At 40.0% G+C, this 15,932-nt stretch overlaps 1 protein-coding gene across 9 annotated transcripts in view; it reads right to left on the bottom strand.

Annotated features, from left to right (window-relative positions):
• The window catches only part of PDE4D (phosphodiesterase 4D), a 1,454,760-nt gene that overhangs the window by 65,813 nt on the left and 1,373,015 nt on the right, over window positions 1-15,932 (bottom strand). Inside the window, exon 1 of one of the 9 annotated variants that reach the window (XM_049707913.1) lies at window positions 6,268-6,763. The exons of the other annotated variants lie outside the window; for them this stretch is intronic. The gene's annotated coding sequence lies outside the window, so the exon portion shown is untranslated. Of the gene's footprint in view, window positions 1-6,267; window positions 6,764-15,932 lie in introns of those variants that run through there. 9 annotated transcript variants of the gene reach the window in all.

Genomic DNA, 15,932 nt, shown 5'->3' with positions numbered 1-15,932 from the left:
CAGATGGGAAAGAGCATAGATTTCAGAATTTGACTTCCAGCTTTGCCATTGTTCTAGTCATCCTGTTATCTTAAATTAGTCGTTTAAATACCTGAGCCCATTGTATAAATTGGGAATTAATTTTTATGAGAAATGCATGTGAAAATGCATGTAATGCACGTATATCTGACTTATAGCAGGTAATCAATAGTAACTATTATTCTGACCCAATTTATAAGGTTGTTTAAATAAATTCATCTACAATAAGGCATTTCATACATAAAGGGTTACTTCCACTCTCACAGGTTCTCAATCTTAAGCCAATTACTATTTTCTTACCATCATCCTTCAATTATTAACCAGTTCTGCGCTGAACATGAGTGAAGAATCTAAGATCTAGAATAGCCTTCATAAGACCACACCAAATCACGCAAAGTCACTAGCATTTAAAAATACGGGGGCTTCCCTGGTGGCGCAGTGGTTGAGAATCTGCCTGCCAATGCAGGGGACACGGGTTCGAGCCCTGGTCTGGGAAGATCCCACATGCCGCGGAGCAACTAAGTCCGTGAGCCACAACCACTGAGCCTGCGCGTCTGGAGCCTGTGCTCCGCAACAAGAGAGGTCGCGATAGTGAGAGGCCTACGCTCTGCGATGAACAGTGGCCCCCGCTCGCCACAACTAGAGAAAGCCCTAGCACAGAAACGAAGACCCAACACAACAAAAATAAATAAGTAAATAAATAAATATATATATATTTTTAAAGTACAAATATGTCATTGGTTAATGACAGAACACCACTTACTATGAAGTTACTGGGAGATATCACTCCAACATTTCCCAAAGAATGTTTAAATGAACATAATTGCTATGCGAGTCTCCTTATTAAGAGAATTCTGTGGGCAAACAACATTGGGAAATGTTACATATGATTTTAAGGAGCAGTGATTTTAATGGACATGAACCTACCAAAAGCTAGAAGCTCTACAGCAAAGAGACCTATTTAATGTCATTTAACAAGTATTATTAAAACATATTTGATCTTGGAGTGCAACAACTATAATGTCTTGAAGCATACTTTGGAAAACTTTGCTCTATATCATGTCAGGTGAGTCCAAAAACATAAACACAATACATCTGTTCTGTAGGTTCCCATATATTTGAAATCTCCACCAAGGACATCTTCTTTCCCCTCCTCATGCTCTCATGTACTATTGAGAAGCGGCAAGAGAGTAATCTTCCTCTTCCCCTTCCTCCCCCTTTCTCTCTCTCATCCCAGAAAGAGAGCAGTCCAACAATGCGTACATATTTATTGAGCCTCTCTGATGTGCTGGTTGCTGTGAAACACAAGAACATGAAAGATTCAGCGGCCTGGGCCTGGGAAGGAACTTATAATACCCTGCTGAGAAAATCAGACACATGACCAGCTGCTGCCTAGAGACAGTGGAAGGTAGCATGGAAATCATCAGCTTGGAAGCGCTACTGTGGCTCAGGGCAGGGAGCAGAAGGTATGGACGGCAGCTAGGTGTGCAGGGTTCCAGGAAGAAGGTGAACCTGGATGGAGGTCTTCGGCGCAGTCTGTGGTTTGAATGGCTGTGGGTGGGAGGAGGGAGTCAACTGGCATTCTTTTCAGGTAGAAGAAACAAACATCTGAAGCCTGAATAAAGGTTTCATGTGTGGGTGGAAAATAGCCCGGATAGAGTAGACTCCTTCCAGGGAGCAGGAGGGAAACAGAGTGGAATACTTCAATGTGTGGCCTGGAGCTAATGGATATTAAGGTAATTGCATAAGTGTACTTGTGGCCCAGGAGGATAAAATGAGGAAGGGAGGAGGTAGATTAAGCATCCATTGCAGGACTTCCCTGGTGGCGCAGTGGTTAACAATCTGCCTGCCAATGCAGGGGACACGGGTTCGAGCCCTGGTCTGGGAAGATCCCACATGCCATGGAGCAACTAAGCCCATGTGCTACAACTACTGAGCCTGCGCTCTAGAGCCTGCAAGCCACAACTACTGAAACCCGCACGCCTAGAGCCCATGCTCCGCAACAAGAGAAGCCATTGCAGTGAGAAGCCTGCGCACCGCAACAAAGAGTAGCCCCCACTCGACACAACTAGAGAAAAGCCCGCATGCAGCAACGAAGACCCAATTCAGCCAAAAATAAAAATTATAAATAAATAAATAAAAGAATGCATTGCAGGAGTCCAGATGCACAGTGAGCAATGAACCAAGATTTCTAGAGGTATCTATTTTAGTGGCCTCCTAGGACAGTCATGAGCAATAGGAAGAGCATGACATTGGGGACAGAAACCTAGGCTCAAATGTTGGCTCTGCAACTTAGCAATGTGGCAAAGCTGGGTGAATTATTGAACTTTCAATCTATCAGTTTTTTCATTTGTAAATAGAGCTAAAAATACACCCCACAGAAGATTGAACTCCAGGCCATGTTCCATATTTTATTTGAATTTAAGACTAACTTAAAGAATCACATATCCATATGCCTATTTCGTTTTATTGATTTCCTTTCAACTTAAATGCATGATTTGTTTAAAAAATTATAAATATTTATCAAGTTTGTTACATGTAACACGTGACAGCTGATTTTTTTTTTTTTTTTTTTTTTTTGCAATATGCGGGCCTCCCATTGCTGTGGCCTCTCCTGTTGCGGAGCACAGGCTCCGGACACGCAGGCTCAGCGGCCGTGGCTCACAGACCCAGCCGCTCCGCAGCATGTGGAATCTTCCTGGACCGGGGCACGAACCCGTGTCCCCTGCATCGGCAGGCGGACTCTCAACCACTGCGCCACCAGGGAAGCCCAATGTAACAGCTGATTTTAACTGCATCCATTTCCTCCTCATCTCTTCTTCAAACACAGTTATCAAAACAATTCTGTACATATTTTTGATACTAGTAGTAATTAGCCCCTGCATCTCTCTGAAAATTAACACAATGAGCAAGAGTATTCATTGTACCTGTTACTTTAAACTATTAGGTGTAAGAATTGGACATGTGGACGCAGAGGGGGACAGGGAGGGTGGGACGAATTGGGAGATTAGGATTGACATATATACACTACCATGGGTAAAATAGCTAGCTAGTGGGAACATGCTGTAAAGAACAGGAAGCTCAGCTCGGTGCTCTGTGATGACCTGAGGGGTGGGATGGTGGGGGGGAGGGAGGTCCAAGAGGGAGGGGATGTATTTATATAGAGAGCTGATTCACTTCATTGTTCAGCAGAAACAACACAACATTGTGAAGCAATTAAACTCCAATAAAGACAACAAAAAACTGTAGTTTTATTAAGCTAGATGCTTAAAGCATGCCATTCGTGTTTTATTTCATTCTTAAGATTAGCTTTTGAAAATATATATTATTTCAAAACAATGTGGACACTTCTTGCCATCCTCTGATCTTGCAAAACCATATTTTATTTTGAGTATTCCAGGTTTATGCATAAATTACAGCTCCTTGATTAGAGAAAAAAAAGTTGAAGAGCAATTTTCTTCCTATTGTCTGAAAACATAATGACTACACATATATTATAAATATTTTTATAAATCTCCAGGATATATTTACCAGCTAGAATTATTTATTTAACGTGTGGACATTTCACATTGAGTTCATTAAGGGTTTAGATTTAAGACAAGTTTGAGATCCATTAAAATAAGTTGCTGTGGTGTGTCCTTCTGGTGACTTCATATTTTAACTTTATATTTTTTACTTTATATTTTTAAACGGTATTACATACCTTAACTCTTGAAATACAACTTTTAAGTTTCATGATTTTTGCCATTTTGCTAACACCACTATTCTCAGTGCATCTACCATTTCACTGGCATTATTTATTTCATTCATATAATTTTCTGTTGCAAAATAACCAATGGAGAAGCTTCTGGATATTTAGGTCCACATTCTAATTCCAGTCTGTATATTTTGTTTTCATAATTTGTCCTGGTGACCTAATAATCATGGCTTCCCAGCTTGAAAGTTCCCTTTGTTCATCAGCTTCAAGGCCCCAGCTAATTCCTTTTTGGCATTCTCTGAGACCTTCCAACAAGTAAAAATTATGGGGAACTTCAACTCCTGTAGAGACTGTCATTTTCTTAAAGGCTCAGACTCTACCCATACAGAGTTTTGGGAGAAGATTATATGAAATAAGGAAGTGGCTTTTAAATATTTTTGACAGTGAACCACAGTAAGAAACACATTTTATACTATGACCAGTATACTTGTTTAAAGTAGGAAGTACAATGAATACTATTGTTAATTGTGCTCATTTTTTGAAGAAGTGTGGGTGCTGACTCCTGCTATAAAAAATATGTACAGGAAGGTTTTGATACCTGTTTGTTTTAAAAAGGTAAGGGGTTGGAGAAAAGGAAACCCTCCTACACAATTGGTGGGAATGTAAATTGGTACAGCCACTATGGAGTACTGTATGGAGGTGCCTTAAAAAACTAAAAATAGAACTACCATATGATCCAGCAATCCCACTCCTGGGCATATACCCAGAAAAGGTGCAAACTCTAATTTGAAAAGATACATACACCCCAATATTCATAGCAGCACTATTTACAATAGCCAAGACATGGAAGCAACCTAAATGTCCACTGACAGATGAATAGATAAAGAAGATGTGGTTTCATATATACATACATACACACATACACATATATATTTATAACTAGATAACTATATATATATAACTATATATATATATGTATAAGAGAATACTACTCAGCCATAAAAAAGAATGAAATAATGCCATTTGCAGCAACATGTATGGACCTAGAGATTATCATACGAAGTGAAGTAAGTTAGAGAAAGACAAATATCATGTGATATCACTTATATATGGAATCCAAAAAAAAATTACAAATGAACTTATTTACAAAACAGAAAGAGACTCACAGACGTAGAAAACAAAATTATGGTTACCAAAGGGGAAAGGTGGGGGGATAAATTAGGAGTTTGGGATTAACACATACACACTACTGAAAAAAAATAAAAGGTAGGAGGGAGTGAACTCCTATTAAAAGCAACTTTCGTGTGTTATATATAATGGTCATGGCAAAATTTGTTTATAGTCTTTGTTTAACAAACCATGCATTTAAGTGAAAGTGAAAGAATGATATACACACCATATAAAGGAAATCTATACATAATTGAAACACACACACACTGGACACATATTTGATCCAGTATATAAAGAACTGGAATAGAACTTACATGAAATATTTACTCTTACCATGTATGATTCACTCTGATGTTTTCTATTCTATTCATTTTAAGAATATTGATTGTGACCCATGAAAGTGATTTTGCAATCTACCAATAAGTTTGAAAACATGGAGGTAAGGAATCATCTAGCTTAATAATTGTTAGTTTTGTCTCCCTCTTGTTTCTTCTTCCCATTTTGTAATAAAAACTCTCCCTTGGGCTTCCCTCGTGGCGCAGTGGTTGAGAGTCCACCTGCCGATGCAGGGGACATGGGTTCGTGCCCTGGTCGGGGAAGATCTCACGTGCCACAGGGCGGCTGGGCCTGTGAACCATGGCCTCTGAGCCTGCGTGTCCAGAGCCTGTGCTCCGCAACAGGAGAGGCCACAACAGTGAGAGGCCCGCGTACTGCAAAAAAAACAAAAACAAACGAACAAACAAAAACTCTCCCTCTACTTTTCTACTGCAAGGGAGACATAAGTAGAACACAGGGTTCTTTATGGTATGAGCTGTCTAACATGCAGATACTTCATAAGTCATTTCTCCATACATGTGTGGGGTTCCTTAGGACACTAGAGGCTTACCAGTTGAACACATAAAGCATAGATCACTCACTAACAAGCCTTATAGGAGCCAGACAGATCATATGAATGAATGGATGAATGACGTGGTTGGGGGTACTGAGGGGGAAGCAGGTGGAGACTTCAGAGGGCACATGTGGGAGTGATGGCCAACTGTTGCCAGATCTTCAGATTTTTCAAAAGAATCCTCACATTTGGAGTTTTTCTATGCAAAATTTGTTTTTAAAGTTTTGGCAACTAGTTTTAAAAAGTTAAACATTTTAAGGACGGAACAAAATAAAAGTCATAACCCTTAGTGGCCAGATTGCAACGTCTAATATCTGCAGTGCTTATTAGCACAAGTGACAGAAGTCTTCCTGAGAGTAGCGTTTTAGACAAGCCTATAAGGACATTATAATTTCAAGGTAGAAAAATTAAGTTAAATGTTTCTGGAATCCGGAAGGCTAATGTAGGGTCACAAAGACTTTTGATTTGGAGTCAAAAGACAGAGATTCCTTACCAGGTTCCAATAATTACTCAGGGACGGTCTTGGCCAAATGATCTCAGCTGTCCATGCACCAACTGGACCCCTATGAGATGTGCTGTGAGGAACTTGGCCTGACCAAAAAGATATGACTCCAATGACCTAAAAATTACTAATGACCCAACCAAACAGGGAGCACTGTTTCCCCAAAACTGCCACACATCCTATCCCTTTCATTGGCAAATGAATAGGAAAAAATAAATTTTTCCATTTGGCCCACATTTTAACTCTTACAAAGAAATTCCCAGAAAACCTAGCTCTTGCCTCAGTTTCTAGGGGTCTTTTCCTCTTTCAATCCCTCCTAAATAATCTTATGTTCCCAAAGCATCTCTTCTATAATAATAATAATAATATCTCTCCTTACACAAGACCATATTCTGGATTCTAATGCATGTAGGTTTGTATCTAAACTTCAGTTAGACTCCTGGGATGTCCTTTAAAATCCATCTCACTAGACCCATCTGTCCTCACCATCCCTTGTGATTGACCCCACCTACACTCCCCACCTCCTGTCAGCAAGTCCCCCCAGAGTCCCACATCTGCACATTTGGTCATATTTACCCCTCGCTCATCCAGTCCTGCATTCCCTCTTTTCTTCCATCTACTCCATTCCTGCCTTTCACAGGCCACTTCCTTCATGCAAAAGTTCTTCCAAAGGAAGCTCTGCATAGAAGCCAATGACAAGCTCTCCCTAGGAGCAGCAGGAAAGTCTGGGGAGCAGTGATCCTGAGATCACCCAGGGAGGGGGACACTCAGGAGAAGATTTAGGATGATGGGTTCTGGAGCTGGAGGGAATCCATATACTTTGTCTGTTTTGGTTTTACCAAGGGGGTAAGTCCTTTTGCTGGACAAAGTTGGGAAACTAGACATTGTTTTGATTTTATTGACATTGATTCATTCTTGTCTACTTAAAACTTTGGTTCGACTCATTACTCAACAAATATTTGTTGAACATCTGTTAGGGGGTATCTGATACTCTAAGAGGTGCTCAATGTACAGAGCTGAATTCAGATCTCTGGCTTCAGGGAGCCCCCAGTCTAGAGGTGCTCATCCAAAAATGAACAGTCACAGTGATTTCAAACAGTTGACATACACAAACTACTATATTTAGAATAGATAACCAACAAGGATCTCCTGTATAGCACAGGGAACTCTGCCCAACATTCTGTAATAACCTAAATGGGAAAAGAATTTGAAAACGAATACATACATGTATATGTATAACTGAATCACTCTGCTGTACACCTGAAACTAACACAACATTGTAAATCAACTCTACTCCAATATAAAATAAAAATTAAAGAAAAAGAAATTCATGTGTGCTAAGGCAGAAGCATGCCAGTCTTCCTGAAGACAATGTCCAAGCCCTCCTCCACCTGCTAACTCATGATCAGAGTTTGCAAACTGGGTTGGGATTTAGGGAACAGCAAGAGTGGACCTGGTGGCTCAGATGGGGCAAGAACCAGCTCGTGGCACTAGGCTTCAGGCACACCAGACACAAAAACAGTCTTTTCCTTCTCCAACTCTCCAAATTCTCTTCAGTGGAAGCCTAGGAGTGAGAGAGAAAAGGAGGCAGAGAGCTACAAGCACGGGGGCAAAGGAGGAAAGGGTAGGCATGGGTCTCTAAAAGTGGAGAAATCCAGCCAACTGGAAGCTGAGAACATGAAGAAGACAATGTTTATGTGAAAAGGACAAGGAAACTGTCGGGGGCAGAGGAGAAAACCTGGGGCTGGCAGATAAGCCGGTGGAAAAAATCCAACCCTTTGAGAATTTAAAGTTTGCAGCTCGAATTCCCCATTTGCTGCCCCTTCTGCCTGCCCCGTCCTCCTCCCCATGAGTTGGTCTCTGGGGCCCCAGGGTCCTGCTCTCTTTGTGGGGATTGAAAGTTTAGAAATGAATTCATCAGGGCAAGTAACCATTGATAACGTAATTGTCCTTCAGGGTGAGACTGACACTTGAATTGAACCTGGCTGGCTGGCTGCAGAAGGAAGGTGCTTCTTCTACAGGAGTGAAGCCCCTACTGGAGCTCTGAGCTGCCGCCACCCCTTATTCTTTTACTTAGAAACGAGGCTGGGTGGGCCCCGACTCCCCTTAATCTCTGAGTGGACTATATGCTGGTTTATTCTGCGCCACAGAGGGACTGAAAATTCAAGAGAACAGTCTTTGGAGTAAGTCAGTCGTTTCCCAACCTGAGTTTTGCCACTGACTAGCCTGAGACCCTCATATAAGCTAATTCGCTTGTTTAAGCTTGTTTTCTAATTTGAAAAATGCCGAGAGCAGGACCTACATCACAGGGTGATTCTGAAGATTAATTGGATTGCGTGTGTGTAAAAGTAAGTGCTCAGGAAAGCATGATGATGAGGGATTTTAGATGCAGGCACATAGAGTATGTTAGGATTTTCTGAATTATTTCCAGCTCCTTCCAGCGTTTCACTCTTCTCCCAGATTCTATTATTCACTGACTGACTGAGAGGGTCTTCCCAGCCTTTACCGATGTGACTAAGAAGAGTAATCCTGGAAAGTACTCTCAAATTGTTTATCTAATTAAACAAGCAAACCTTTTTAACCCAGACATCCTGAATCTCTGTAGCTTGTCTCTGCTGATTTGGTCAGAACAGCTCAGATGGTTGGGAAGGGCTTTCCAGGTGGAAAAAAAGTAAATTAACAGTCTGGAAAACAAAGACCTCTGAGTAAAAACAGTGTCACTATAACAACCCACTCGCCCCTTTTGTTTACCATAGCGTCTAGCATGAGTAGGGGGTCTGGAAAAACCCAGGTTACCACCCAGCAGGAGTTCCCTCTAAAGACAGAGACTGGCAGATACCATATTTGATGCATGAAAGCCAACTTTTCGAGTAATTAAATCATTAAATAATCTATTGCCATGATTTGTTTAATACTAGAATGAATTTCTCCAGGGTTAGGATCATATCAATACATTTTTCTATCTCTGGTGCAAAACACTGGTTTGTCACATACCAGATATCCAATATTTTTGTTGAATTGAATTGAACTGAAAAAGCATGAAACAGTCCCTTTATTAAGGCTACCTTTCTGTGATGTTTCCAGAGCTTCTCACACCTCTGAGAATCAACAACTAGACTGTTAGAGAAATATTAACATGCTTCAGGGGCTAGTAAGCCTCATGCTCTGAGATACTGCGTGATTAGAGTAACTGTGCTGCGAAGAGAAATCCCTGGCATAGTGAACCTTATCTTCAGTTTCCCCTCCTAGTGCCCTACAGAATGGCTTATTCTCTGGGTGCCTAAACACCCCATTTCATTTGTTTGTTTAAATATCTATTGCCCTGTGTTCCATATGGGTAGGGGTTTCATATATTCTAATTGACCTTGAAGTTACCAGGTTTATGTTTGTTATCCCAGCGTAAATATGAATAGCATTGCATTTCATTCTCAGAAGTGTCCTGGTGTGGATGCTAAATCATATGGACACTATGGGAGAGTTCATCACACATCATTTAGCTGCCCAGCCCTGCCTCTTCCGGAAGTCTGGGTACCACACCGGCCCAAGGCTTTCCTCTATGGAAGCAATTCTCTCAAATCACCAGAGCATACAGGAGCTTTGAGCCTACTGCTAGAAGAACAGGCACCTCTGTTCAGAGACACTCTTGGTGAAACAACAGAAAAAAATCAGTTCTCTAAATTTAAGTCTTTCTTTCATCTTGAACCACTTAGGAACACTGAGAAACAAAGAATCACTAACGATTACATCCCCAGTTACTGAAATCTAGAAGACACGTCCATTCGAAAACTCTAATCTAGTAATTAAGCTTCTCAGATTAAACTGCACCTTAATAACGTAGCTTCTTTGGTCAAAATCAGTTTAAGCCCCTCTAATGCGATTTGGAATAAATGGACAGACGAAAATTAAAATGTTGCCTGGTCAAGGTAATCAGAAAGCTCACTTCATTCAGTCAATAACAATGGCACTTGAACTGATTCTTTTTACTACTGGGATGTAATTGTTCTTGGCTTTAATTTCTTGTAATGATGGAATGAATTAGATTACTTCATACTTTTAGGAACACTTGGCTACAGCATGTTTCAGTGCTTCCATAAACCCCGCTGGAAATTAAATCAGCTCTGGGACTGTTCATTCTCCCTATTTAGTGACATAGCTGCCTCATGTCAGCAAAATGGGAACCATTATCTACCTTAATACAAGACACTGCAGTAGAGTTAAGAGAAATGACCCTCTCCGCCCCTCTCTTTTCAGACCTCCCTATTTGTAACCCTCAAATTGTGGCATGCCTGCTGGGACACAATCTTGTTAGAACAAGCAGAGTAATCCTCGTGTGGGACTTTAGGACTGTACTGTGAGTTCAAAATGTACCCGTGATTCAAATTTAGATGAGGGTATGAGTTGGTAAGAACATGAAGAGCCTCAAACAGTCTTAAGAGCCCAAACTACTTTTGTTCTGGGCTACCAGTTTCTCCTTTCCCCAATTCTAGGTGAACACACCACCTTTGAGGTAGGGAATCTATTTCCACACACCATTCAAATTAGTCATTAGGCTAGCACATGTAATCTTTAGACCCTTAGCCAGGGTAGGTAAAATATTCCAGCAGAGCCTAACACGACTTTCCTGAAAACTGCAGCTACTAAGCTCGTACTGTACAAGATCATACTACAAATGACATTGCAAATACACTTCTGCACACTGATGTCAAATACTTAAAACACATGCAACATTATTAACAGGCTACATTGTGGCAGAGACTGCTGGCTGGTCCCTAACACTGGTGCTTTTCTTCATCAGGTCTCTATTAGAATCCCAATTCTTACCTAAGCAAATGGATACTCAAAACAGAAAATTCCCAGAGTCCTAGTGTTACCATACGACTAAGTCCTAGTGAATGGGTTGGAAGTAGAAGTGTTATATGGAAGTTTCAGGAACTCTCATTAAAAGACATCTCTCATATATCTTTTATGTGTCCTTCTCCATTCCCTTCTCTTTTCTACTGGCTAGAATATGAAGTGTATGGATGGAGCTGGGGTTGCCATATCAGGTCATGGGTTGAATTTACACACTGAGGCCACGTCTAATAGCAACATAATGGAAGGAGCATGTGTCCTTGAAGACTTTATGGAATAGAAGTGCTGCCCCATGAGCTCTGGACTACCTACCTTCCGATTTTAACATGATGCAGAAATAAACATCTACCTTGTTTAAACCACTTCTATTTTAAATGTCTATATTCACAGCCAAATACAATCCCAACTAATACAAACACCATTAATAAAACTCCTATTCACCTATTATCCAGGACTATAGCTTAGTCTTGTCAACAAGAAGTGTGTTGACATAGGCCAGGCTGAAATTTAGATAACATTTGACTGGTTTCTGGTTTACTCTAATTCAAAGATATTGTGCAGTGATAGATTGTGAATTAAGAGCTTGCTCTGGAACTATCTGAAAATAATTTTGAGAAAACAGGCCAAACAAAACCCTGCAAGAACCCCCAGAGCTTCCCCTAGGATTCAGATATTTGCCTTTCCAGCCTAATTTGGAAGCCATTCCAGCCTGGAAGCTGATGGGAGCCTGGAAGTGATGAACTAAAAAATGGTGTCCCCACCATGAAGAAGAACACTGTCCTCATTCTGGGAAGGCTCTCCCCCCGGACTCCCACCCCACTCATTTATACACTTGAACACACGGATGCTTACATATTTTTTCTGACTCAGTAGTCTCTGAGCACACTGCTCTTGTTATATCGTTACAACCTGGAGGATCTTTTTCAAAATTATTTCTTTCTATGATTTGTCATTCAAAGCCAATGTTCTCTCCTCCTGCAGATCCAACAGCTTTAAAGCTAAATTCTTGTGGATCCAAGTCATGTCTGAAAGGTTTATAGAATGACATACGGTGGTCATATGGTCAGAGAACAAATAATTCTTAATGTATAATATTTTAAAGCAAAACAGTTTATGTGTAAGCTCCGTGAGACTATAGACCATGGCTGTCTTATTTACTACCAAATCCCCAGCTCCTGGAACATTCCCTTTCAACGTAAATCCGTTAAATGAATAAATGAAGAGTCTGTTCAGGGTAGTAAACTTGTTGTTTGCACATACTTGAGACCCACCTCTGTGTGTACATTGTCACTGGATGAACACACAACCTCCTGGACGACTTTGCAGGATTGTGCCACTATAGTGTCCACCATAGTTACCAAGGGACCAGTTTTTCATAAATTGCTGCAGCATCACAACTTCCTCCTACAGAAAATCTTGCTGCCCATTCTAAATACCTGAAGCACTGTTGTTCTCAGTTGGATCCCCCAATACATAGGCATATTGTTGGATACACTGGGGTGGAGAGGGATATACCAGCTCAAGGCCCTTTGGGAAAAAAATTGCAACTGTCAGATATGCGTTATCAAAATTAGCTACATAGCTTATTAAACATAAATCTCAGTTCTATTTATTCATAGCAGTGTAAACCTGCATTCAAAAAAATAAGATAGGAGATAAAAACAGCTACCAGAACCATTTTGGGACTGTCTCAGTGAAGGAATGGCTGTGGTGTAGTGTCAGGATAATGACCACAGGACCCCTGATCTCTCCAAAACCCATCTGGCATTGCCAATGCCCCCTCCACTTCTCTGCTGCTTACTGCCAGGGAGAAAGGCAAGGGCACTGACTAAGTAGAAACTACTGAAATCTTTCAAAACCTGGGGTTATCTGATCACAAGAGGAAAAACAGGGTCAAAAATACAGAAAGACAAGATGTTCTGTCTGTCCTAATGAATGCTAGCTAACTGTAGTGCCACTGATAAGATGCATCCCTAAACAGATAAGATTTCTTTATTAAGGGAAATCTCTATTAGTATTAACACATGTATTTTTCCTAAAACCAACATTGAGTCATTTCCCACATACTGACATATGATGTTTGCTGGCAAAATTTAAAATGTGAGTGATACGACTTTTTTTAGATAGTTGAGTTATTCTTTCTACCAGTTTCAGTATCTGGGTTAGAATTTGAGGTAAAAAGGTATAAAAACAATTCATGCTGAAATATCCAAAGGCAATCAGGTGTCTGATACTATATTATAGTTGTTTAGAAAAGTATACTTGTTTTTTGGAGATATAGATTGGGGAGTTGGAGAATGGAGGGCCATGATGTGTGCAGCTTTCTCTCAAGGGCTTCTAAGAAGAAAAGTAGTGTGTGTGTGTGTGTGTGTGTGTGTGTGTGTGTGTGTGTACACAAAGAGAAAGACAGTGATACAGCACATGGGGCAGAGTGTTGACAATGGGTCAATCTGGGTGAGGAATACATATGGGTTCTCTGTACTCTTCACAAAGCTTTCTATTATGTTTGATATGATTTCCAAATAAAACATTTTTTTAAAGAGGCAATCAGAACAGTGACAATAAATTATTTCATGTTTGAACACTCTCCTGCCCCCCCCCATGTATAAACACTTCATACTGCACTTTTTTGCCTATACAGTGAGTGCTAGCACAGTACATGAGTGGGAAACTCAGTCTTCCAATCTATTCATGCATTCAAGCTCTAAGTGATTCCAAGATTTTTTAGACAACGACTTGATTTTTAAGACAGCATTTTTCAAAGATATAATGTAATGACCTTCCTTATAAACGAGGCCACCCTTTTGTCCTTTCAGATTTCGTTGACACTGGCCCATGGAGTACAACTATATGAGAACCACAGCCTTGAAAAAGACAGCTGAAGCATATTGCCTAAACCACAGGCTATGGAAAACTTGGCCAAAAGCAACTACTTTGGACCGCTGACTTCAAACGTGCTGATGAATACAATGAACTGTGGAAGATGTATGATTTGTTTTGAACATATTCACTATGATTGATGGCCCAGATTTGGCAAGTTAGTTCACTGCCAGTGAAGATGAAAGTTTCATTGCCTTGCCTCTTTCAACCTTCCTGTTGAGACAGGTTCCACTCTGATTGGCCAATGTACTAAGAAATCACTTGAGAAACCTGCAGCATAATGAATGTATTAGCTATACTATGGATCAATGCTGTACATAGTATTCCTGAGTCAACATGAGCTCTTAATTAAATTTCCTTATTATCATGCCTCTGGAAATCTTCCTTCAGATTACTAAACTTGAAGATATGCATTTAAGTGTCAACCAGTAACTATGCTAGTAATTTTCTAAACTGGGCCAGGGCCAGGGCCAGGGTCAGGTTAGGAAGTGATCTATTATGAATGGCAGGTCATAAAACTGATAGATGTGATCAAAACTACCCATAAATTGATTCAAACCATTTTTGCCTCAAGTTATCCCGTCACCTAGAGTATCTGCCTCGGAGCAAGCCAATTTCAGTTATTGCCTTAAAAATATAAAGGAGAAGATAAAAATTGAGATAATCAGTTTATTTGGCAGTGGCAGAGGTATGGGGAATGAAAAAGAAAGTAAAAAATGAGTGAGAATCAGATAGTATTAGTTCTCTAGAATGAAATTGGAATTCTTATTTTAAATTGATGAGTATCTTTCAGAAATACAAAAGAGACAGAGAAGGAATAAGAACCTAATTCCAAGGTAACTCCAAGGAAGAGACCATTTAAATTAAAAATCTGACGTGGACGGTGGCCAGAATTCAAGTGTTTGGTTGTTGCTATTAATAAAGAAACATGAGACAATATATATGTTTTCTCTTGTTACCTACCAGTTCACAAGAGGAAGGAGGCGGAAAGAGAGACTGACTGACTGATAGACAAAGAGACAAAGTCTGGAAAGAAACAAAAATCCAGCTTTAAGATCCCTGTTATATTTCAGACCCCTTTCAAAATATCATATTTTGCTAAACTACATTAGAAATGTGTTTTATTTTTTCAGTCAACTGATAGGCCAACTGGCCGAGGTGACATTTGCATCCTTGGTACTCTTTCAGGTGAGTTCTATGGGCTACCATAAGCAAGTCCTAGCCAAGCTCTCATTGGTCCATTTGGGGCTAGGTAGACTACATTGCCTCCTAAAAGAAACCACACAGCCCTGATGCTGGTCCTACTAAAGTGGAGTCTGCTGTCAGGTCCTAAAGACTACCCATGCCCCAGTATTTTATCACAATGAGTCAAATGGGAATGAAATACTCAGAACAGGCCATGAATCTACTGGCAGTGAAATTTCAACATCCTGCACAACATGGTGATTTGTTAATTCAGATTGGGACTCTTTTTAACTAGAGTTTGTTACTCCTCTCTAAAATGTCAATAAACCATCTGTTTTTATTCATTCACCAAATAACTTATTTAAAAAAAGTATTTAATCAGAGGATCAGCAATACATGGATCTTATATATATATCATTATTTTTATTATCTTATATATATATATATATATCTTATATATATATCTTATTAGTGATGATCCCTTCTCCAAGCTTAGTTTTTTTTTAGGCGTTAGATTTTTTTCTATCCTTCCAACAAATAGCCTGACTTCCAAGTGTAAGGAGTATTTCAGTTGTAGAAATGTCCACAGGGTCTCCGACTTTCCTTAACAATAAATAAATAACTAAGTTTTATTAAAGAAAAGAAAGTCAGAAGATTCTATGCTTGCCTTACACACTGACTTCAAGTTTACCCACACCCAATTTTCATATTTTGGAGATTTCACTGCTTTCTACACATGG

Source organism: Orcinus orca, chromosome 3, assembly GCF_937001465.1.
Source record: "Orcinus orca chromosome 3, mOrcOrc1.1, whole genome shotgun sequence".
NCBI lineage: Eukaryota > Metazoa > Chordata > Mammalia > Artiodactyla > Delphinidae > Orcinus > Orcinus orca.
Note: the sequence above shows the minus strand (reverse complement) of the source record. Positions and strands in the feature narration are given on the sequence as shown.